Genomic DNA, 25913 nt, shown 5'->3' on the forward strand with positions numbered 1-25913 from the left:
CTGGAGAAAGAAAAGGGTAGAAAGAATCTCTCGAAGCTTTGGGCACAGGTCAGATACATAAACAAAGACAATGCTCTTGATGCTGCAGTGACAACAGTCAATCTGGAGCTGGCCATGGTGGGTAGGGGTCTGTCAGGGATATCAGGTACCAGGGGTCCTCCGTCACATCTGAGAGAACTTATTCCTCCTAGAGGACATGAAGGAGGAAGAATCTGGAGCATGGGTTTAGTTCCCCCAGTTGGACCCTCAGAACTCCATTATGTCTTCTGCCAATTGCTCGAAAAAAAGCCTCCCCCTGGCACACACCGAGGCTGGCAAAGCAGATACAGGAATCTAGTAGATAAGTCTCTCCATTTGCTCCCAATCAGTATTCCATTGCAGGCTGGAGCTCCTCTTTCCTTCTTAACTATCCTGTACTGATTTTTTTTTTAAGTTTGGTGGCCCTGAAAAAGTGCTGACAGAAAGGAAGATGAGGAAGAGAGTGATGGCTGTTGGGAAACAGAAACTAGGGATAAACTAAAGATAAAAAGTCAAATTCACTGGTGGATCGAATAGATGATATGAGTGAATCCGCACTACACTTAAGACAGAAGAAAAATGATTCATGGAACTTTCTGCTTAGTACATGCACCAAGGCAAAAACTGTTCAAGTATAAATATCACCAAGACTATTGGAAGGTGAAACGCCTGTGGAGGGGAAGTCTAAGGGATTCTTCACCATCTGCATGGGGGTGGGGGGGCATGAGAGGAAAGAAAATGGGACCCGTTTAAATAATGTGCTCACAAATCTGGGGACTCTTAAGGTCCTGAATTCTATTTGGAATACCAGGAAATTAGTCTACTAGCTTCTAACTTTGAAAAATGGCAGTAAGGGCATTCATGGACTTATTTTGTGTCTGAACTGCTGTAGTTTGTCCCTTCTCAGTTCTGACTTTGGGCAGATTGGTTAATCTTTGGGCCTAGTTTCCTCATTTGTCAAAACAAGGGTCATAATAGTCTAATTCCGCTCTCACAGGGTGGGATGATGTGCTCACGATAGTGCCGGCATGTGGTAAGCCCTCAGCGGTAGATGTTCATAATTATAACTTGCTTTATCATCCCAGCTACCTCCTCCCTTTGGTTTTCTGCTCAGCAGTCATTCGGGTGATGCAGACTTGGTAAGGCTTCCACTCTCCCTAGTCCGAGTGCCAATTTGGGTAGACCTCACAGCAAATCAGTATTTTCAAATGGCTTAACTCGACTTGGAGTTAGAGGAGATGTGGCCTTGCCTTTGCTGAAAGGTTGTAAATCAGTGATGACTTCCAGCATGTGACTGAGGCCTCTCTGTAAGATGAGACAAGACCATCTGATCAATGAAGGCCCTAAATTTAGTCTTGATGAGAGCTTAGATTTCCTGGCTTTGTGGTGAATCATATTTTGACTTTTTTCTCCAGCTAGCTGAAGTTGGGTTTTTGCACCCCACGTTAATGTGGGGGAAATACTGCCAATGTGTTTTATGTTTGCTTGTTTGGTTTAAGGAACAGAGAACTCCTGGTTTCTTGAGAGTATGGTGGAAATTCTAAGTTCATTATATTGTCCTTGTAGAGAGGCTTTATGAGTCATTTTCATCTATCATTCACATTTTAGTATAAATCCAACTTAACAACTGAAAGCATGTGAACGCTAAACAAGCTTTTTTGACAGAAGAGAGGCTTTATGAGTCATTTTCATCTATCATTCACATTTTAGTATAAATCCAACTTAACAACTGAAAGCATGTGAACGCTAAACAAGCTTTTTTGACAGAAGGATAAAGAGGTCCAAGCACTACTTGGGAGGGTTTTGGGTAGCAGGAAAATAGTGCCATCAGGCTTGAGAAGGCAAAAAGAAATGAGGAAGGCAGGAGAATGTTTTGAGGAGGCTGGAAGCAGGAGAGGCAGAATGATACAGGGAGGGGCAGGGTGCAGCAGAATACAAGTGTTCTGTGGTCTTCACCCCAGAACTCTAGACAGCTCCAACTTTTATAAGAATTTCTGATTCCCAGGGACTTCCAGGGCACAAATCAAAGCCATAAGAAGGAACAGCGGGGTACTTAGATGAAAGAGACAGACGACAGACAGAGAAAGGGGAGAAAAAGCCCTGGGAGGCAGTAAGGGGGCCATGTAAGGGAGTCAGAGAGGCCATGTCAGGAACTTAGGACCACGTGGGAGGTGGGGGTAGTGGGGAAATAGATGAGACTAGGGATTCCATAAAGCCTGGCTGGGTCCAATCCAGTCAGAAATTCTGAAGTTACAAACCCCAGAACCTCTAGGGAAGCTCATTCTTGTCAAGTCAGCTTGCTGGGTTACGGATATTGTCTTCAAGGAATCTACATGGATTTACAATCCTTGCTTCCTCCCTGCAGTTCATTCTGTCAGGAGATTACAGATTTAGAATACATAAATTGATGCAGAGTTTGAAAAGTTTCCTTTATGGTAAATGAGTCTGTGACTGAGGGAGACTCCCGTCAGAAGGACTGCTTCTTTCTCTTACCCGCCTGCAGCAGAAGACGGATTTCTCTTTGGAGAAGACAACCTCTAATTGGGTTTGGAGGCCCCGTCCGTTGACGCTGGAGCTAACTGGGTAGGTTAGATGGCGGGTGGAGGCAGGCATCAACTTGGGGATGAGCCTCCCTGGCCCTCCCGACCCACGTCTAGCGAAACGGTTCACCATGCAGCAGCCAGTACGTTTTCAACTCCCAGTTAGGTGACGGGAGATGACCGTGGTCATTTGGACCAGCCGGTCGGGTGGCAGGAGTGTCCTCGGACTTCTCCTGAGGCCCTCCTCCCGCCCCCCACACCCCATGCTACTGTCGGGAAAACCGCCCACGAGGGAGGAGTTCAGGACTTTGGACGTGTGTTTACACGTGGGCGCCGGGGAGACCCTCCCCACAAGAGCGAGTGCCCACCCAGCAAAGCGCGGGCCAAGGCGGGCTCCAATCCGACGCCCTCGCGGGTCCCAGTGAACGGCAGGTGTCACCGTTCTGCCTCCAAACCCCAGCTACCTCAGGTGCCTCGCGCGCTCTAAACTTGAGCGTTCGGAGCCGGCCCGCGGGGCGCCTGCACCCTCCCACTCATTGACCGCGCGGCCCTGTGCGCCGGGGGTCCCCGCGTGCCAGCGGCGGCCGGGCCGGGTGGAGCGGGGGCGATGCGCGGGGCCCAGCCGGCGGGACCTCCCAGGCGGGAGCGCGACCCCGCGGCGGAGCTGAGGCCGGTGCCGGCGCTTCCCGGCCCCTCCCCTTCCCGCGGCAGGGTTTGGGAGCGCCGGGCGGCGCGGCTCGGGGCGGAGGCGCTCGCACCAGGGCCGCGGCTCCCGCTCCCGCCCGGATCCTGGCGCGCCGGCGCTCCAGAGTGCAGCTCGGCTTGGTCACCGAGGAGCAGCTTTTCGCCGCGGGGCCGCTCTGGCTCCCCTATCCGAAGTCGCTGCGGCTGGAGGTGCACCCGGCGGGGGAAGAGGCGGATGCGACGGGGACCGCCGGTGAGCTGCTGGCGAGTCCGAAGGGGCGGCCCTGGGCCGGCCTGCGTGGGGTCGGGGCAGAGGGGTGCGGGGTGCGCTCAGGCCCGGGGTCGCGTCTCCCGGTCCTGAGCGGGTGTGCGCCCCCTCCCCACGAAGGCTTGGCTTGCGGGGCTGCCGGGCGATCGCGCCAGTTCCCAAAAGGCCCACGTGCTTCCAATTGTGTCTTGATTGAGATCCGAGAAACTTTGGCGCTCTGGGCAGACCGACTCTGCGAACTAGTCTTAGCCGTAACTTGTAGATGTCAGAAGTGAGGCGCGTGATTTCCTCGCTGGGAACCTTTGTCTCTCTCCTTCCAGGCCTCGCTGCCTTTCGAAGGCAGTGGGCCACCACCTCCCGGCCTGCAGCTTTCTTGGGAGCGAAGTTCTGAGTTGGAAGGACTGAGCCGGCTGTGCACAGTCTAGCGGCCGGGGCGGCCGCTGCAGAGTCTTAAGGGCAGCAGTTTCGGTCCCAGAGGTGACTTTACCAAAGACGCGCAAGTGCCAGGCCCCTGGCTTCCTTGAGTCGAGGAGTGGGTGTATGAAGGGAATGCTTCTGATCTTGTGGGATCTCAGAAGTTTTGAGAATTCAAGGAAACCTTTAGAACCTGGCCCCAGAAAATGTGTATACACGCCCGCCAAACTTTGCTTATAACTATGGGGGTGGGGGGCGGGGGGTCACAGCTCTTTTCTGCAGCTCATGTTAAGTCACTCGTTTTAATAAGTGTAGGGAATAGATCCTGAGGCAGCTGCAAGTCTTGAGACTGCTGAGGCTCCCTCCGACCCTAACTTCTAAGATGTTGAGTCGAGTTTAGAGTGTTCTGCATTGTGGTTCGGTTCTAGTGGGAATTTCAAGAACTGTCCTGCTCCTCAGTAATAAGTGTGATCCCGGCTCACTGCTATATCTCTGAAGCCTTAGAACAGACCCAGGTACATAGTTCGCGCTCAAAAAATGCTTGTTGTGGAATAATAAAACCCTTCACATGTGTCTTCTCTCTTTACTGTAGGCTGGAATGATGAAGTTTGGGTCTTTAAAAAGGAAGTATTAAAGGCTGAGTATTATTCCCTTGTGTGTATATATACATAAAACACATCTTCTTTATCCATTCCTCTAGGTTGTTTCCATGTCTTGGCTACTGTAAACGGTGCTGCAGTGAACTTTGGGGTGTGTGTATCTTTTTGGGCCACGTTTTTCTCTGGATATGTGCCCAGGAGAGGGATTGCAGGTCATATAATAGCTCTGATTTTAGTTTTTTTAAGGAACCATACTGTTCTCTATAGTGGCTGTATCAATTTACGTTCTTCCCAACAGTGCAAGAGAGTTCTTTTCACTCCATACTCTCTCCAGCATTTTTGGTTTTTTTTGATGGTAACCATTCTGACTGGAATGAGGTGATATCTCATTGTAGTTTTGATTTGCATTTCTCTAAAGCCATGAAATTAAAAGCCATGAGCTTTCTCAAATTCATGTCCATCGAGTCGGTGATGCCATCCAACCATCTCATCCTGTTGTCCCCTTCTCCTCCCACCTTCAGTCTTTCCCAGCATCAAGGTCTTTTCCAGTGAGTCAGTTCTTCGCGTCAGGTGGCCAAAGTATTGGAGTTTAAGCATCAGTCCTTCCAATGAATATTCAGGACTGATTTCCTTTAGGACTGAGTCGCTTGATTGTTCACCTGAAATTATCGCAGCATTGTTAACCGGCTATACTCCAATACAAAATATTTTTGTTGTTAAAAAAATATATAAACAATTTTTTAAAATGAAGTGAAAGTTGCTCAGCTGTCTCCAGCCCTTTGTGATCCCATTGACTGTAGCCTGTCAGGCTCCTCTGTCCATGGAATTCTCCAGGCAAGAATACTGGAATGGGTAGCCATTCCCTTCTCCAGGGGATCTTGCTGATCCAGGGATCGAATTGCATTGCAGGCAGATTCTTTACCATCTGCCTGGGAAGCCCCCCCCCCCTGCCTTGCCCCCCCCCCCCAAAATATTTTTTTTTAAAGAAATATTAATTATCATTTGACCAGTATCTTAGGAAGCTTTGAGATTTGGCTGGAGGTCAGAAGCCTTACTCAAGTGCCTCATGGATCTCTTTTTTGGATATAAGAAGGAAAAGGAGCAGGTTTCAGTGTTTCTCTGGGGAATTCTGAAACGCAAGGTGCCAGAGACAGTGATTTCAGTTTGCCTATTACAGTGATTTTGTTTAATCTGTAGTCATACATATAGAGAAACAGAAGAGCAGATTTGAGATAAACATGGTACTTGGTGTCCTGTGGCTTTCCCACAAATGTGCTTTAAAAGAAGTATTGGAGGTTCGAGGTGACTGAAGTTGTAGTTTCCTGAGAGCACACCCGATGCCTGGCCTATGAGGGTATAATCATCTTACAGAGAGGAATAAGTTTCCCTCAATGAACAGATCAAATCTGGAGATGACCTCTTTGGTATGCAGTAAACCAAGTTAATGGAAACAAAAGGAATAATTAAAGCTCAGATGAACAGTCATTGCCAAAAGATTTTGACTCAATTCCTAGTCAAAATTCACTAACAAAGAAGCAGAGAACTCTCTCTCCTAACAACTTGAGTCCTAAAATGCATTCTGTACATGAATGCAGTTACTTAAGTTTGCTGCTCTTTTATGGAGAGTTTTTGGAGAACAATTCTTGAGTCTTTTTTTTTAAGTAGCTCATTTTACTGTATAACCAACTAGACCCCTATGGATGGTGGTTGGGCAGAGCAGCTTACCAACAAATTCTAAAGAACTGTTAGAAGGAAGACTATGCTGTGCTTAGTCGCTCAGTTGTGTCCCTTTGCGACCCCACAGACTGTAGCCCATCAGGCTCCTCTGTCCTTGGAATTCTCCAGGCAAGAATACTGGAGTGGGTTGCCCTGCCCTCCTCCAGGGGATCTTCCCAACCCAGGGATCGAACCCAGGTCTCCTGCATTGCAGGTGGATTCTTTACTGTCTGAGCCACCAGAGAAGCCTGAAGGAAGACTATGTTGTATTCAAATATTGTACATTTAGTAGCAGCATTTTGAATGGGTAGAATTTCTCCTGGGGTAAAGAATGGCCCAGATTCTTTAATGGGATATAAGAAAGGGTCTAAGCAATGTACCCTTAGAAAACGATATCGTTTCTCAGTTTGTGTCTAGAATTTGTTGTTAAACAAGCAGACTCTGGAGTAACATGGCTTGAATTCAAATCCTGGCACTGCCTTTTTCAGCTGTTCTACATTTATCAAAACTTTCATCCTACTTAAGCTTCAGCTTCTTCATTTGTAAAATAAGAATGATAATATACATTTAGGGCTCCCTGGTGGCACAGCAGTGAAGCATCTGCCTGTGATGCAGGAGACACAGGTTCACAGGTTCGATCCCTGGGTCAGGAAGATCCCCTGGAGATTGAAATGGCAGCCCACTCCAGTATTCTTGCCTGAGAAATCCCATGGACGGGAAGAGCCTGGTGAGCTACAATCCATGGGGTCCCAAGAATTGGACAGGACTTGGCAACTCAACCAGCACCCCCACCCCCACATGAGGATTAAATGGAAGAATGCATACACCATGCTTGATACAATGCCTGGCATATATTAAGAGATATATGTTAAGAGATCAGTTTATTTTTTTATATGTTAAGAGATCATATTAAGAGATCAGTAAGTGTTTTCTGTTATTATTAATATTTATGTTGTGTCCCCCCAGGCAATAGTTTTCTCAGGCTGTGCTGAGGAATAGGTAGGCTGTATTTTTGTGAAGGTTTTTCTTAGAAGGGTTAATTAAATCTGATAATTACTTGGAAAACTGAATAATCTTCTTGATTCCCAGTTTCAGTAGCTTGTCATGTAAAGAATGGGACAGAACAAGACAAATTAGTTTATTCTATTTTCAGTCCCTCCAAAATTGACAATTTTATGAAGTGAACACACCAGGGGATCTAGCCAGTAATGTGCTCTATCTTGCGGACTCTGGGAAGACATTTATCCATCCCTTCTTTCTTAAAATTTTTTGAGCCCCCATCCTACCAAGAGCCTGCCTGAGGCATGCTTCATTTATCCTCCTATTCCCAGAGCCTTCCACGATACCTGGCATACACAAGACATCACTAAATGTTTCTTGAGTGAGTCAGTGATTTAATGCAAGAATTTTTTAATCTTGCTAAAATGAAAGTTGAAATACTGAGTACTTAGAGTGCAGATTCTGAATTGTCTCCCTAATGATTAAGACACTGGCTTCACTTACAGTCTAAAGGGATGTTGTAAAATATAGTGAGTTAACAGACAATTGGAGAAATAGTAAGGTACACAGGTCAGGAGACAATTGCCCTGGTTGTCCAGGGGCTAAGACTGCTTCCAATACGGGGCCCCGGGGTTTATCCCAGGTCAGGGAGCTAGATTCCACATGCTACAACTAAGACCTGGTGCAGCCAAAAAAAATAAACATTAAAAAAAAAGTTTGTTACTCAGTTCCCAAGAAGAGAGAGAGGGCACAGCACACCATGGGGGTAGGGGGATGGAACACGTGGAGAAGCCCTGGAGTCCTCAGGAGGTGGCTGGGAGGAGATAGGGAGCTGTGGGCAAGAGCCTTTGTCATGGTTTCTATGGGAAGGAATGGGTGAGGCAGGGTGGGCAGGTGTAAATTGGCTGGTTAGAATCATTTCAGTGGGCTCTGGGGGCATACAGGCTCTCCCTGGTGGTCTGGTATCTGGGCCGAGGGTGTTTAGGGCAGGTGGATAGTGGCTCAGGGTGTGGGGGCCCAATAAAGGAGACAGTTGTTGTGTGGAGTCTGGATTGATTGGATTCTATTTGAAAAGTGTGCTTGCAGGTAAGTTGTTAACTATCTCTAGGAATTGGTTTACCCTGGGAGAGGCAGTGTATCCAGTATCAGAATACACAATGAAAAATCATGGTTAGTACAAGGGAGAATCAGAATACCAAAGAATTAGCAAGTATATAGGGTGGGGTGGGTGCTGCTGGCGTGGAGGGTGGCTGCAGGTAGGAAGGGCTTGTGGGTCAGGAGTTGAGTTCAGGTGATGGAGAAAAACATATTGTTTTCATTGAACTGGGAAAGGGAAGGGAACCAAAAAAAGTGGGGGATGAGGCTGCTTCTCCTCCACCCCTTTCTCCAAGGTCTGTATAATCCTGTGCTGGGGAGCAGCGGGGAGATGAAGTGCTGAGACTGTATTGTGCAAAGGCTAAAGGTAGAGTGGATCTCCAAGAGGAAAGAGAGAACTTTTACTCACTTTCTCAGTTTAGAGTTGTCTTTTAATTAATCTGGAAGAGTTTGGAAAATATATAAATAAGCCACATTGATAATCAAGTATAAAAATACAGTGGTTTTTGTCTCTGAGGGATGGTGAAAGGATGCCAGGTTTTTTGTCCCCTAGTGGTTGCTCATCTCATTAGATGAGGGAGAAGAAATGTCAGAGAAACATATCCTTTGTATCACATGGTACACTAATCTTCCTCTGTTAAATCTGTGCTAAAAGTGTTAGTAAGTTGAGACCTAGGGACTGCAACTTAGAATCTGCAAGTCAGGCATCTGTGTGTGACATGAGCATTAATTACTTTTCTTTTTTTAAATATTCATTTGGCTGTGCTGGATCTTAGTTGTGGCATGTGGAATCTTTAGTTGCAGCCTGAGGGGTCTAATACCCTGACCAGGGATTGAACCTGGGCCCCCTGCATTGAGAGTGCAGAGTTTTAGCCACTGTACCACCAGGGAAGTCCTGAGCATTAATTACTTTTCATTCAGCAGGTGTTTATTGAACACGTGTTCTGTCCTAATCACTGTGTGGGCAGTGTGGGGCTGGATAAAGACCCAGGATTATGGAACTATTATTTTAATTGGGGGGAAGACAATAGCCAAAGAGGCGGCAAGATGATTTCAGATTGAGGTAAATGAACAGAATGAAAAATTAGAGACATTGAGAGAAAGGCTAACTTATAAAGAATGTGGTCAGGGAAGGCCTCTCTGAGGAAGTAATCCTTGATCTGAAGGAGGAAGGATGAAAGGAGCCAGCTAAGCAAAGTGCTGGAGGAAAACCATAACAGGTGAGAGAAGGGCAGGTGGAACGGCCCTGTAGCTGGAAGGAGCCGATGTGTCTGACATGGCCAGTGAAACTGATGCTTCTTAAGGGGGACGGGGAGTAACGTGAATTGAAGTTAGCATTCCTGTTTTTATTGAAGCATGACAGGTTCCCTCAGTGCCTTAAAATAACTGCCATGCTCCCGGACCACTCTGTGGGTTAAGAAACCAGGCAGGACTTGACTGGATGATTCTTTTGCTCTCTGTGGCATTGACAGGTGACTCCTTGGCACTCAGCTGGTAGCCAGCGTGGTCTGGGGTATCCAGGAAGGCTTTTTCACTTGGGCTGGCATCTGGGCTGGTGTGATAGTTAATTATGTGTGTTAATTTGGGTGGGTCATGTGCCTAGATTACTGACCAAACATTATTCTGGATGTGTCAGTGAGGGTGTTTTGGGATGAGAGTAATATTTAAATCAGTAACTTTGAGTATAGCAGATTGCCCCTCGAGAATGTGGACGGGCCTCAGCCAATCACTTGAAGACCTTAATAGACTGGTCTTTGCTCAGCAAGAAAGAACTCTGCCAGCAGATGGTCTTTGAACTTAAACTACAACGCTGAGACTGTGAGTGGGGAGCCTGCATGGTCTCTTCGCACCTGGGGCTTCTCCCAGCGAGACTTCTATTGCCCAGTGAGAGTTTTCCAGCAGACAAAACAGAAGCTGCCTTCCTTTTTGTGACCCATGCGTGGATGTCAGCTGATATCACCTGTGTCATGCTCTGTTGGCCAGATCGGTTACAAACCTGCACAGGTTCAACAGGGGAGGATGTGGATAGACCTCACCTCTTCATGGCAGGGGTGTCAAATAATTTACATGAAATGTTTTATTTTTTTTTCATTTATTTTTATTAGTTGGAGGCTAATTACTTCCCAACATTGCAGTGGGTTTTGTCATACATTGACATGAATCAGCCAAAATGTTTTAAAATTGCCGCTTAGACCAACTGGGTCATGTAGGATACACACACACACTCATTCTCTCACTCTTTCTCTCACTCACACACGCACTTCGGGTTTTTGGAGGAACTGTAATAACAGTCCTCTTCATCACAATTACTGAAACAGCTGATAGCATGGGTTTTGATGTGTACCACAGAGGGCTTTCTCATTTTTCTCTTATAAACTGAACTTGCCCCCACTTGAGATGAGCACCTCACAGAATGCCTTCTCTACAAGCAGCAGATTGGGAAGCAAGCAGGGAGGGGCTAGATGTGCGGGTTCTATCCTTCTCTCAGTCATAAATCAGAGAATCCTGGGGGAGGGAGAGTGGGCATGGGGAAAGAGGCTGGAGTCCTTACTGGGACACAGTATTTCTCAATGGGGCATAAACAGCATTTGTGCTGGAACATTCTTCTTTGTGAGAGACATTGCAGAGTTGTTAGCACCTCTGGTCCCTTGGCGGCAAATCCCAGCAACCCCAAGTTTCACAGCCCAATTCCTGTGACGGAGAGAAACAACGTTCATGCTGCTAGTGGAACTCCTTCAGGTGGCATGTGAGGGAGGAAGAATGCAGAGTCTCTTCTCCTGCCTGCCCCCACCCGGCAGTCACAAACTCAGCACACCCTAACATGTCTCCTTCCAAACTGTTTGAAAAACAACTACATATTTCTCTAGCACAGTAGTCCACCCCCGAAACAGTAGATCATTCCTTATATTCTTGGGCAAATCCGACCTTGCTACTGTTTAATCCTAGCAACTATTTCGATTTTGTTGCACTGAAGAGTTGTTTTAAAATGTGAAATACTGTCAGAATCCTGCCAAGTAACTCCTTTTTTTTCATTGTTATTTTACCAGAAGCAGTGCTTTCATGATTTCTTGTGGCTTTCCAAGGAAGATATTTAATGGAATGAAATGGAGGCTTTCAGCTGGACCTGGTTTTGTGTTCCAGCATATGGGATGCACAAGCAGTCAAGCAAAAGCCTTTCCTCCCTCTGTCAGGCAGTAATGGAACCTCGAATGGGTGACAAATGGAAAATGGTTCAAGGCCCTTGTGTTTCACCGGAAGTGAAAACAGATGAAAAGGCTTGTTTTTCTGGCCAGATAAAGATCTTTTAAAGATCCCTTTCATTCCCCATTTTCAATAGTGTTACTAAGTTTGTGGTTAGTACCAATGAATAAACTATTTCAAGGACAGGCAGTCCACTGATTAATACTTAAAATCAGTGCCACTGGGAAGAGAAAAGAGGCATGAGGATCTTGTGAGTAAACTGTAGATACCATAGTTGCTTGTAATATTCAGAGCTGTTTTTTAAAACAGATTATTGAAGCAAAAAAAAAAAAAAAAAGCTATGTCACTGACATTATATTTGTGCTTTGTGTTGTGGCTGGCCACAGGATATTTGAAATGTATAGTTACTTTAAAAGATGACGCTTATAAAAATGGACCAGACTAGGACCATCCTGATGATGAAACAGCTTCTTTACCTCCTTTCCCTGCTCCTGTGGTCACAGCGATGTGCATTCTTATCCCTGGCACATTGGAGCATATGGTCATTAGTAACCTCCTCCTCCCAGGATTTTCCTCCCTTTTAAACCCCTAGTGCCTGAGAGGCTTTCCCCCATACCCCTCAGTTCCTTCTCTGTCTTGCCAGGGTTTCACCTGAAGATCTGTAAAAGCTGAAGAGGGTTAGGTTTTCCCAATATATTAGCATTTTAACAGGAACACATTCCTTGCTCAATGGAATGCCCTTACATTCTTGAGTAAGGTCTCACTAGGTATCTCAGATCTTTAAAATGTTTAAATTTAATTAATTAATTAATTTTTGCTGCGCTGTCTTTATTGAGGTGTGTGGGCTTCTTGCTGCAGTAGCTTCTCTTGTAGAGCACAGACTCTAGCGCACAGGCTCGGTGGTTGTGGCAGATGGGTTTAGTTGCATGTGGAAGCTTAATTCCCGGAACCTGTGTCCCCTGCATTGGCACGCAGATTCTCAATCACTGGACCACTGGGGAAGCCCTTCTTACATCACTTTTTAATTACTACACTTACTTCCGTTTAGCTAAGCTACTCCCTCCGTGGGAGGTGCTGCACACGTTAGGCTCACAATGACCTGGACGGTAGAGAATATTGACAAATGGACCTTATTTTATTGGTCCATTTGTTCCAGGTACATTGTCCACAAACCTGAGCACCTCCTCCTTGCCATGGTAAACATCTTGTGTTTAGCTACCCAGTCTTTGGCCTGTGATAAAATTGGATGTCTGGCCACAAATCCATAGGATGAGAGAATACTTGCTTGTTGCTTACAGGGAGCTGGATTCTTCAGTGAGCTTAGAAACCTGAGTGAATGGGTAGAGTGGCTGATGGTATCATTCTTGGCATATTTTAGATAGACATGAGGTTTCCTAAACTCCAGGTCACCAATCTAAATAAAATTGTGTGACCATCTTTTGTTAATTGCTTCTCGCTGTTTGAACCTGTTTTATGGTCAGGCTGGTGAGACGGTTGGATCAACCAGCTTGTGTGTGTGCTAAGTTGCTTCAGTCCCGTCCAACTCTTTGCTACTCTATGGACTGTAGCCCGCGAGGCTCCTCTGTTCCCGGGATTCTCCACACAAGGATACTGGAGTGGGTTACCATGCCCTTCTCCAGGGGATCTTCCCGACCCAGGGATTGAACCCGAGTCTTCTAAGTCTGCACCGGCAGACAGGTTCTTTTTCACTAGGGCTACTTGGGAAGCCCCAACCAGCTCAGATTCCCCCAAGTACTGGCTTCATTACCTTGGCTAGTTTTTTGAACCTGCCTGAACCTTCGTCTTCTTTCCAAGAAGCTAAATTTTATCTCATTAAGTAATGGGGAAAATAAACAAAATAACAAAAAGTAAAAAAAAAAAAAAATCAAAATGACTTTTATTAATTTTTAAAGTGAGTGGGTTAAAATGATCAAATAAAAATAAAACTATTTGACAAGCAGTTGTGAAGCTAAGCTAACACTTTTGTGCAGCTGGCATTTTAGTACCATTCAGAAAGCCTCAGGTTTCTTTGTCTTTGCTGGACTTCCTGCAGGCCTAGTGGGGGAAATGTATCATTTGTGATTCTAACAGATTGATTGTGTATAGTTGCCTTTCACAATCAGAATATGGCTGACTCGACTATCAACCAGCCTTCCTATGTGCTGTTCCATCTGCTTGAATTGCTGGTCCATGTCCACATCCCTATCTCAACCCTTTGTATTATGGGTCCTTCTCATCCTTTGAGTCAAAGTTTGAAAGTTACATTTCTCACAAGGCTGAGTACCCAGGGTTCCTACTGGATTTACCACCATTTATCTCAGCCCTCTTGCTTTCATAGCAGTGATCACAACTTGCAATGAGAAATTTTAAAAAAATTCTTCCTTCTTGGTTAAAATTGAAGTTGGAATCACCGGTCACAAATCTCAAGAATATTTAATAAGAAACCTTGAGAAGAACAGAAGTTGACCTCAAAGCTTTTGAGAATGTGAAGAGTAGGTTGCAGCATATTTTCCAATTAGGAGCCATGAAGGCAGAAAAAATAAAGAACACTTGCCAGGTCAGGTGGAAGGACTACTTGAGTCAGAGCTACACATCCTCTGAATTTTGTCATGAAGAAATTGAGTTCCAGACCAGTCCCTGAGAGTGGGGGGAAAAAAAAGCCTCCTGCAATATTTGGTTTTTAACTATACAAAGTTTATTATTTTCTCCTGGGAAATATAAGTCAACATTGAGCCTCTTATGGCCACCAAAGTTTATTTAACATGTTCGTTATGGGAAATTGTATTTACGTTGTTTCTTTTACAAAATTGAATTTATTAGAATGTTTGTAGAAAATTGAGTTTATTTACCCATTTGTGTTGTACACAGCAGCACTGTGATGAATAGATTACTGTCTTCAGTCAGTCAGTTCAGTTGCTCAGTCGTGTCCGACTCTTTGCGACCCCATGAATTGCAGCACGCCACGCCTTCCTGTCCATCACCAACTCCCGGAATTTACTCAAACTCATGTCCATTGAGTCGGTGATGCCATCCAATCATCTCATCTTCTGTCGTCCCCTTCTCCTCCTGCTCTCAATCTTTCCTAGCATCAGGGTCTGTTCAAATGAGTCAGCTGTTCGCATCAGGTGGCCCAAGTATTGGAGTTTCGGCTTCAGCATCAGTCCTTCCAATGAACACCCAGGGCTGATCTCCTTTAGGAGGGACTGATTGGATCTCATTGCAGTCCAAGGGACTCTCAAGAGTCTTCTCCAACACCACAGTTCACGAGGCTTACATCCATACATGACTACTGGAAGAACCATAGCCTTGACTAGACAGATCTTTGTTGGCCAAGTACTGTCTCTGCTTTTTAATATGCTGTCTAAGTTGGTCATAACTTTCCTTCCAAGGAGCAAGTGTCTTTTAATTTCATGGCTGCAGTCACCATCTACAGTGATTTGGAGCTCCAAAAAATAAACTCAGTCACTATTTCCACTGTTTCCCCATCTAGAGTGAGTTGCTATTCTCTTCTCCAGGGGATCTTCCCGACCCTGGACTTGAACCCAGGTTTCCTGCGTTACAGGCAGATTCTTTACTGTCTGAGCCACCAGGAAAGCCTAAATAGCAGGGTATTAGCTACCTATTGCTGAGTAACCACCACCAACTCAGTGGCTTAAAACAGTACATTTGATTGTCTTAACTGTTTCTAGGGTCAGCAATCTTTTTTTTTTTTTTTTAATTAATTAAATTTTTTTTTTTCAGTGGGTTTTGTCATACATTGATATGAATCAGCCATAGAGTTACAAGTGTGGCTTAGCAGGGGCCTTTGCTCAGGATCTCTCAGAGCTGCTGTGGGCAGCCCTGATAGCTCATTTGGTAAAGAATCCACCCACATACAGGAGACCCTGGTTCGATTCCTGGGTTGGGAGGATCCCCTGGAGAAGGGAAAGGCTACCCACTCCAGTATTCTGGCCTGGAGAATTCCATGGACTGTATAGTCCAGGGGGTCGCAAAGAGTTGGAATCGGCTGAGCAAATTTCACTTTCACTTTCTCAGAGCTGCAGCCAAGGCTCTGTTGCATCGAAGGCCCTGCTTGTGCTGAGATTTCATATAAAGATTTGGCTGGGCTAAGGATCCTCTTCTAAGCCCTCTTGTGTGGTTGTTGGCTTAATTCTGTTCATCAGTAGTGGTTCACTGAGGGCCTCAGTTCCTTGTGGTCCATTTGTAGGAAGCCTGCTTCTGTTCCTTGGTACATGAGCTGCCCAGCATGGCAACTTGTGTCCTAAAGGCCAGTAAGAGAGGAAGGAGTCTGATGGCAAGATGAAAATCTCAGTCTTTTGTAACCTAACCATGGAAGTTAGATCCATGACCTTTGATGTAGTCTATTGGTTAGTCACTGGGCCATTCCACACCTGATGGGAGAGGATTCCATAGTGGCATGCATACCAGTGACCACTGAGGGCCATCGTAGAGTCTGCCTGCAACAAGGATTGAAGGTAACAAAGTCCCTGCTTTTACCAAGGGTACGTTCTAGTACCAGTCAGAAAGCATCTGTTGGACCTTCTAAGGGCCTGTTTGAAAAAAATATATCTGTGCTTCTAACACAAATTGCTAAACATCATGCGAAGAATCCTTTTTAAAATTAGTTATCACATATGATATTGCTGTGAAACCCTCAGGGAGTTTGCAGCTAACTTGCAGAACTGAAGCACGTGGCTCAAAGTATACGGAACCTTTCAGCAGAGCTGCACTGATCAGTGGAACAGAAAATCGGCTCCATTGTGCTTTTGGCTTCTAGGTCCTTTGCTTTGCTTTGGATAGCTGGATGGAAGAGGCCCATATTTATGATCAAGGCACATCCTTTGTGGGAACCTCTGTCTTATTTTTAGGCAGCTTTACTTTATCATGACTTCATTTCTTTGTTTGCTGGGCTCAGCTAGCTTTTCTTCTTTGCAGGAATACAGGGATGAGATGCACTGCAGATAAAATTCGTCTTATGTTTAGGTTCAGACACTAAAGTGTTTTTATTAAGTCACTCACGGGAGAGACAGAGGTAGCTGCTGTTTCAAATACTAGAAATTACAGTGAAGTTTTATAAAGTGAAACAAGTTAGGGCAAATATAGGGAAAGAGAAAGAAAGAAGGAGTGATGGATGGATGGAAGGAATGAAGGAAGGAAGGGGGAAAGAAGAAAGGAAGGGAGAGTACTCACTCTGGGTTTATTGCATCTTGGGGATAAACAAACAGATTCACTGTGGCAATGTTGGTATATTCTGTGCTAGCCATGATTTTTGTCCTTATCTAAAATATGTTTCACAAACTTTGACATTTATACAGTCATGGGTTTAGAATTTATATTTTAAAAGACATAGAGACAGATTGTGTACAGGCTTGAGAGAATACCCATGCCTTGAATTGTGGGTATTAGAAAATCAAAGATTAATGAAAATCTATACATTGGGATGGGGAGGAGGAAAGTGAATCTGAATTTTATGCATTGCTGTCAGCCAAACCCAGTCCAACTAATGATCCCGTAGACCCCAAGGTATTTATAAATATCGCAAATTAATGTGAGATGGTCTGCTACCTTGAAAGAAGACTGAGGCATAATTCAGCAACTGGCCTAAGACTCTTTGAGGAAAGAACAGAGCTGACAGTGTAAACACAGTCGTTGGGGCTAGAATCTGGGCCCTTGTAATGCTTCTTTGTGCCTGGGAAACACAAGGTCTGTGTCATTACTTCATGAATTTCCTTTGGATAAAGCTTATGTTTTTCTCCTTATAGGAAGACTCACTTTTAATTTCATAGTTTTTTCCTTCCTCAGAAAATTAAGTTTTTAAATCCTGTTTCCATAGATGACAGGTCCTTCAGGATGTGAATTCTGTTTCCTTAGATTTTTAGAAAGATCAGAAGAGCAGGGAACCTGTCAACCATAGGCAATGAATATTAATTTTCTAATCTATGGAATAATAATAGCATTCGAAGAGAGATTGGTTCAGAGAGGTGGAATAAATCTACAGGTGCACCTAGCTCGTACATAGATGGGTAGGGCTGGGCTTGGCCCCCCATTTCAAAGTCTCCTTGGATAATATTTAGAATGAGTTCTCTTAGTCAATTTATATGATTTGTATCTCTTGACTCCCAGCAATAGTTGTGATTTTTCTTTTTCATTTACAAGAGACATTTTCTTTCCATAAAGTTTTTGGTCCCCTGATATTCCAGTTACAATGGTAATTACATTATCTGGTGTTGAAACATTTTAGGGGTACTGCTTTCTCTGCATTTCTCCATATTCTGATGTAGACCTTCACTTTCCTAGTCAGAATGTGTGCCTGAAACGTAATATAATGTAGTAATATAACTATAAAGGGAAGTGTTTGTGCTAAGTTACAAGTAAAAGTATCGTTTAGTGTTTTGGAAGTCATCTCCAGGTTTTCCTACCCATTTTCCCCCTGATTCATTCTTAAATATATTTTTTGTGCTTTTAGTTAACTCAATTCACATGGGGCCAAAGGTATTTTGCGATCTGTGAATAACACCCACCTTGCAAAAAGGTGAAATTTCTAATAAATCTAGTTCCTTAGAAAGCTAGAGAGAACACTTTTCTCCATGGAGCTTAGATCCCAAGAAATAGAGACTTCATTTGGTGTGAAGCGAAATAGTAGCTTTTAAATAAACATTTTCTAAAGCAGCATATTCTGTCATTGACAAGTAGCAAGATTGTGAAGGGTCATGGTCATTTTCATTATTTCTCATATTCATTCATGATTATTTATTAAGCATCTGTGCCTGTACCATTATACCGTCTTATCAGTAACAAAAGAGCAACCAGTTATTTTGTACAATTCCTACTGTTGGTAATGTGGCACAATAGACGCAATAGAATGTTTTCAGCAGCTGGTAGTACCGGGAGTCCCAGAACTGATGTAAAGGTTCATCTTTGCTCTCATACTTCTTGACTTGACCCTCCTGATTGTCTCTGGAAACAACCAGCTTTTCAGTTCATGGAATGAAATTTCTCTTAAAAGATACCGATAACACGGTATTAACAGAGTAAGAGAAAAGAGACATATAACACAAAGGAATTGAAACATGAGAGGTAAAGTAATGAACACTAGGAAAAAAACCATAATTCCATGTCCATCTTTTTATTATAATCTCAGAAAGTGATTACCAAATATCACATTTCCTACTTAACAAAGGTATCTTATTACATTAGTTACTTACCATGGATCTGCTCCCCCAAATTTCTGCTTTCTCTTTTGGCCTCATATTTGTCACTTTCAGCCAGTTAATTATGTGGGTATATATCAAAAATAAGCAACACTAATTCAAAAAGATCCATGTATCCTAGTGTTCATAGCAGCATTATTTATAATTGCCAAGGTATTGAAGCAACCTAAGTGTCCATCAACAGATGAATGACTAAAGAAAATGTGATGCATGTATATACAATTAAATACTACTTAGTGATAAAAAAGAATGAATTTTGCAATTTGCAGCAACATGGATGGTCTTGGAGGGCATTATGCTAAGTGAAATAAGTCAAGCAGAGAAAGACGAATACTGTAGATATCATTTACACGTGAAATCTAAAAAAATATAACAAACTAGTCAATAAAACAATGCAGTGGACTTAAAGTTATAGAGAGCAAACTAGTGGTTACCAGTGAGGCGAGGGGAGGAAGGGGGGTAACATAGGGATACGGGGAAAAGGGTTATTATAGAATTATAGGAAACCAAGGTGTAAAACTTTGGAAAGTTGTAAAGCACTATAGAATTTAAAGAATCCTCCATTCAGTAAAAAAGAAAAGAAAAGAAAAAAGCTGTTGAGTGAATCTACCCCATTTGGGGCTTCGGTGGTGGTTCACTTGGTAAGGAACCTGCGTGCCGATACAGGAAAGACAAGAGACAGGGGTTTGACCCCTGGATTGGGAAGAGCCCCTGGAGAAGGGAATGGCAGCCCACTGCAGTGTTCTTACCTCGAAAATCTCATGGACAGACGAGCCTGGGAGGTTATATTCCACTGGGTCACAAAGAGCTGGACATCACTGAGCACACATGCATGTATGCACACAGACACACACCACATTTTAATACCCCGATAGAAGAGTGTGCTCTTCTAGTAGGCATCTCTTAAACCACTCCAAACTACCTATGCACAGAAATGCAGAGGCATAAACAGTGTTACCATGGAATTTATGTAATTACCATAAAAATAAATCAGGAAATTAAAAGCACATTAATTCATCTAATGAATATTCTACCAGCTCAATCAAATGAAATAAAATATTCCCAAATAAACTTTTGAAAATTTGCAAAAACAAACTACTTTTGGAGGGAGCAGCAATTTAAAAACCAATAGTAGGTTTGGACACAAGATTTAAGAGTTGATTAAAGTTAATAAGGGTTAGTTAAATTCTGGAAAAACATGGAAGAAATTGTCTAATTCTTAAAGGAATGAAGACTAATTTGAAAAATTCCCTAAAGTATATGAGAATCAAATGAGAATAAGAGCATTAAAGAAAATCAGGAAAATGCCACGAGAATGAAAAATGACATTAAAAAAAGAAATTTTAAGAGAGAGGAAGTATTTGAAAAAAGCATAGGCAAACATGATCCAATTAGATATAATTGGATTCCCTGAAAAATGATACATAAAACAATGGAGCATGTGGAGAAAAGGGAACCCTCTTACACTGTTGGTGGGAATGCAAACTAGTATAGCCACTATGGAAAACAGTGTGGAGATTCCTTAAAAAACTGGAAATAGAACTGCCATATGAACCAGCAATCCACTTCTGGGCATACACACTGAGGAAACCAGATCTGAAAGAGACACGTGCACCCCAATGTTCATCGCAGCACTGTTTATAATAGCCAGGACATGGAAGCAACCTAGATGCCCATCAGCAGATGAATGGATAAGGAAGCTGTGGTACATATACACCATGGAATATTACTCAGCCATTAAAAAGAATTCATTTGAATCAGTTCTAATGAGCTGGATGAAACTGGAGCCCATTATACAGAGGGAAGTAAGCCAGAAAGATAAAGAACATTACAGCATACTAACACATATATATGGAATTTAGAAAGATGGTAACGATAACCCTATATGCAAAACAGAAAAAGAGACACAGATGTACAGAACAGACTTTTGAACTCTGTGGGAGAAGGTGAGGGTGGGATGTTTTGAAAGAACAGCATGTATACTATCTATGGTGAAACAGATCACCAGCCCAGGTTGGATGCATGAGACAAGTGCTCCGGCCTGATGCACTGGGAAGACCCAGAGGAATTGGGTGGAGAGGGAGGTGGGAGGGGGGATCGGGATGGGGAATACGTGTAACTCTATGGCTGATTCATATCAATGTATGACAAAACCCACCGAAATGTTGTGAAGTAATTAGCCACCAACTAATAAAAAATAAAAAAATAAATAGATTAAAAAAAATAAAAAAAAACAATGAAAAAAAAAAAAAACAATGGAGCAAGTAATATTTAAAACTATAATTTAAAAAAATCCTTATTTCTTGGAAGTTAAAGGTCAGAATCTACAGGCTTACCAGATAACAGGGAATATTGATTCTTAACAGCTAACTCTGACTCCTAACAAGTAACTTTCAGACCTATCTGAGTAAAACAATTAAACTGTAAAGCTTTTTTAAAAAGTCCTTAAAGTAACATTGCAAAAAAATACAAAATATGTTATAAATATGTTTATAGGGTGGCTTTAAACATTCAAAAACCACATACAAAGTACATCAGTAACAGAACAGCATTATCATGTCTTTTAAATATACAAGAACTCAGGAACTCGTAACCAGGGGCCTTCTTGAGGATATCAGACTTTCACTACACAAGAATTGATTCTTTTAAACTGTGGTGTTGGGAAGACTCTTGAGAGTCCCTTGGACTGCAAGGAGAGCCAACCAGTCAATCTTAAAGGAAATCAGTCCTGAATATTCATTGGAAGGACTGATGCTGAAGCTGAAACTCCAATACTTTGGCCACCTGATACGAAAAACCAACTATTTGAAAAGACCCTGATGCTGGGAAAGATTGAAGGCGGGAGGGGAAGGGGACGACAGAGGATGAGATGGTTGGATGGCATCACCGATGTGATGGACATGAGTTTGAGGAAACTCCGGGAGTTGGTGATGGACAGGGAAGTCTGGCATGCTGCAGTCCATGGGGTCGCAAAGAGTTGGACACGAGTGAGCAACTGAACTGAACTCCACATCAAGAGTTAAGCTTCGGCAAAAGGTCTGATGATGTGAATTTAATATATTTCATTGTACATCTCACACTAAATTAAAAATGAAGATGAGGCTAGAGAAATCTGTTATATGTTAAAGTAATGATTAGAAGAAAAATTATAGTCTTAAAACACCTATTAAAATGAAAAATGAAAATTAACAAATGCCAGATTCAAAAAACTAGAAAATGTAAACAAATGAAAGGAAAAGGAGGAAAATAATAAACAAAATAAGTAAAATTAGATATAATTAAGCCAGAAACAGGTTTTTGGAAAAATTAGCAAAATATACAAACCCTGAACTAACCTAATGAAAAAGTATAAATATTCAAAATGAGAATTGGCAAGGAAGAAATAGCTGTTAAAACAGAAGAATTTAAAAAAATCATTAGAGACAGTTTTGCCAACATCTATGCAAATGAATTTGAAAACCTGTGTGGAATAGACAATTTCCTAAAGAAATTGACTTTGTTATGAAAAGAAGGTTAAACAGACAGTTCCATCAAAGAAATAGAGATGATTAAAAGGAGCTACTTCATAAGGAAACACCAGATCCTGATGGTTTCACAGGGGAATTCTTCCAAACCATCAAAGGCTAGATATACCCACTGCCTTATAATGTATTTAAAAGTATTGAAATTCTTTTTAATAAATAAGTAAGCTAATGAAATTATAATTAGAAAACTATTACCAATATCATTTAGGAGTATTGGTGCAAAGTTTAATAAAACGTCAGCAAGCAGAATCCAACACTACAGTAAAAAACTGGTAAACCATGATTAAGTGGCATTTATTCCAGGAGGGCAAGCTTGGTTCACAGTTTAAGAAATTCAGTACAATGATATACCACATTAACAGACCTAAGGAGAAAAAAAGATCCTACAAGTATCTCCAGAGAGGCTTAAAAGTCTGAACAAAAATTAAAAATATGTAGGTCTTTTTTTTTTTTTTTTTTTTTAAGATTTGTGTATTTATAGCTGCACTGGGCCTCTGTTGCTGTGCATGGGCTTTCTGTGGTCTCAGTGAGCAGGGGCTCCTCTCTAGTTGTGGTGCTCAGGCTTCTCATTGCCCTGGTTTCTCTTGTTGCGGAGCGCAGGCTCTAGGCATGCAGGCTTCTCAATAACTGCAGCCCATGGGCTCTAGAGCGCTGGCTCTGTAGTTGTGGTGCACAGGTTTAGTTGCTCCAAGGCATGTGGAATCTTCCCAGACCAGGGATCGAACCCATATCCCCTGCACTGGCAGACAGATTCTTTACCAGTGAGCTACCAGAGAATCCCTGTAACTCATTCTTCAGGCTAACATCTTTGGAGAAATACTAGAGGTACTTGCATTAATACTAACAACAAGGAAAATATGCCTACTATCTGTACTGCCATTCAGCGTTGTCCTAGAATCAGTGTCAGTTTCAGTTCAGTCGCTCAGTCGTGTCCGACTCTTTGTGACCCCATGAATCACAGCACGCCAGGCCTCCCTGTCCATCATCAACTCCTGGAGTTTACTCAAACTCATGTCCATCAAGTCGGTGATGCCATCCAACCATCTCATCCTCTGTCGTCCTCTTCTCCTCCTGCCTTCAATCTTTCCCAGCATCAGGGTCTTTTCCAATGAGTCAACTCTTCGCATGAGCTGGCCAGAGTATTGGAGTTTCAGCTTCAGCATCAGTCCTTCCAATGAACACCCAGGACTGATCTCCTTTAGGATGGACTGGTTGGATCTCCTTTCAGTCCAAGGGACTCTCAAGAGTCTTCTCTAATACCACAGTTCAAAAGCATCAATTCTTCAGCGATCAGCTTTCTTCACAGTCCAGCTCTCACATCCATACATGTCCACTGGAAAAACCATAGCCTTGACAAGACGGACCTTTTTTGGCAAAGTAATGTCTCTGCCTTTTAATATGCTCTCTGGGTTGGTCATAACTTTCCTTCCAAGGAGTAGGCGTCTTTTAATTTCATGGCTGCAGTCACCATCTGCAGTGATTTTCGAGCCCCCCAAAATAAAGTCAGCCACGTTTCCACTGTTTCCTCATCTATTTCCCATGAGGTGATGGGACCAGATGCCATTATCTTAGTTTTCTGAATGTTGAGCTTTAAGCCAACCTTTTCACTCTCCTCTTTCACTTTCATCAAGAGAATCTTTAGTTCCTCTTCTCTTTCTGCCATAAGGGTGGTGTCATCTGTATATCTGAGGTTATTGATATTTCTCCCTGCAATCTTGATTTCAGCTTGTGCTTCTTCCAGCCCAGCGTTTCTCATGATGTACTCTGCACATAAGTTGAATAAGCAGGGTGACAATATACAGCCTTGAGGTACTCCTTTCCCTATTTGGAACCAGTCTGTTGTTCCATGTCCAGTTCTAACTGTTGCTTCCTGACCTGCATACAGGTTTCTCAAGAGGTAGGTCAGGTGGTCTGGTATTCCCATCTCTTTCAGAATTTTCCACAGTTTACTGTGATCCACACAGTCAAAGGCTTTGACACAGTCAATAAAATAGAAATAAATGTTTTTCTGGAACTCTCTTGCTTTTTCGATGATCCAGCGGATGTTGGCAATTTGATCTCTGGTTCCTGTGCCTTTTCTAAATCCAGCTTGAACATCTGAAAGTTCACAGTTCACATATTGCTGAAGCCTGGCTTGGAAAGTTTTGAGCGTTACTTTACTAGCGTGTGAGATGAGTGCAATTGTGCGGTAGTTTGAGCATTCTTTAGCATTGCCTTTCTTTGGGATTGGAATGAAAACTGACCTTTTCTTGTAGCCACTGCTGAGTTTTCCAAATTTACTGGCATATTGAGTGCAGCACTTTCACAGCATCATCTTTCAGGATTTGAAATAGCTCAACTGGAATTCCATCACCTCCACTAGCTTTGTGTGTAGTGATGCTTTCTAAGGCCCACTTGACTTGGTGTTCCAGGATGTCTGGCTCTAGGTGAGTGATCACATCATCGTGATTCTTGCAACCTCTTCTTAGTATCTTCTATTTCTGCTAGGTCTATACCATTTCTGTCCTTTATCGAACCCATCTTTGCATGAAATATTCCCTTGGTAGCTCTAATTTTCTTGAAAACATCTCTAGTCTTTCCCATTCTATTGTTTTCCTCTATTTCCTTGCATTGATCGCTTAGGAAGTCTTTCTTATCTCTCCTTGCTATTGTTTGGAACTCTGCATTCAAATGGGAATATCTTTCCTTTTCTCCTTTGCCTTTAGAGTCTCTTCTTTTCTCAGCTATTTGTAAGGCCTCCTCAGACAGCCATTTTGCATTTTTGCATTTCTTTTCCATGGGGACGGTCTTGATCCTGTCTCCTGTACAGTGTCACAAACCTTCGTCCATAGTTCATCAGGCACTTGTCTATCAGATCTGGTCCCTTAAATCTATTTCTCATTTCCAGTGTGTAATCATAAGGGATTTGATTTAGGTCATACCTGAATGGTCTAGTGATTTTCCCTACTTTCTTCAATTTAAGTCTGAATTTGGCAATAAGGAGTTCATGATCTGAGCCACAGTCAGCTCCTGGTCTTGTTTTTGATGACTGTATAGAGCTTCTCCATCTTTGGCTCCAAAGAATATAATCAATCTGATTTCGGTGTTGACCATCTGGTGATGTCCATGTGTAGAGTCTTCTCTTGTGTTGTTTGAAGAGAGTGTTTGTTATGACCAGTGTGTTCTCTTGGCAAAATTCTATTAGCCTTTGCCCTGCTTCATTCTGTATTCCAAGGCCAAATTTGCCTGTTACTCCAGGTGTTTCTTGACTTCCTACTTTTGCATTCCAGTCCCCTATAATGAAAAGGACATCTTTTTTGGGTGTTAGTTCTAAAAGGTCTTGTAGGTCTTCATAGTACCGTTCAACTTCAGCTTCTTCAGTGTTGCTGGTTCGAGCATAGGTTTGGATTACCGTGATATTGACTGGTTTGCCTTGAGAACGAACAGAGATCATTCTGTCATTTTTGAGATTGCATCCAAGTACTGCATTTCGGACTCTTTTGTTGACCATGATTGCTATTCCATTTCTTCTAAGGGATTCCTGCCCATAGTAGTAGATACAATGGTCATCTGACCATTAAATTCACCCATTCCAGTCCATTTTAGTTCGCTGATTCCTAGATAGTCATACGACGAGGCAATTAGAAAGCTAAGAATTCGAAAAG

The 25913-nt window shown here is 43.0% G+C and overlaps 1 protein-coding gene across 11 annotated transcripts in view; it reads left to right on the forward strand.

Annotated features, from left to right (window-relative positions):
• The first annotated feature begins 3277 nt into the window (after positions 1-3277).
• LOC122685961 (histone-arginine methyltransferase CARM1-like) overlaps positions 3278-25913 on the forward strand; it is a 266015-nt gene continuing 243379 nt past the window's right edge. For all 11 annotated transcript variants that reach the window (XR_006338580.1, XR_006338586.1, XR_006338584.1 and 8 more), the window contains exon 1: positions 3278-3495. The gene's annotated coding sequence lies outside the window, so the exon portion shown is untranslated. The remainder of the gene's footprint in view (positions 3496-25913) is intronic.

The sequence above is a fragment of the Cervus elaphus genome, chromosome 29 (assembly GCF_910594005.1).
Source record: "Cervus elaphus chromosome 29, mCerEla1.1, whole genome shotgun sequence".
Taxonomy (NCBI): Eukaryota; Metazoa; Chordata; class Mammalia; order Artiodactyla; family Cervidae; genus Cervus; species Cervus elaphus.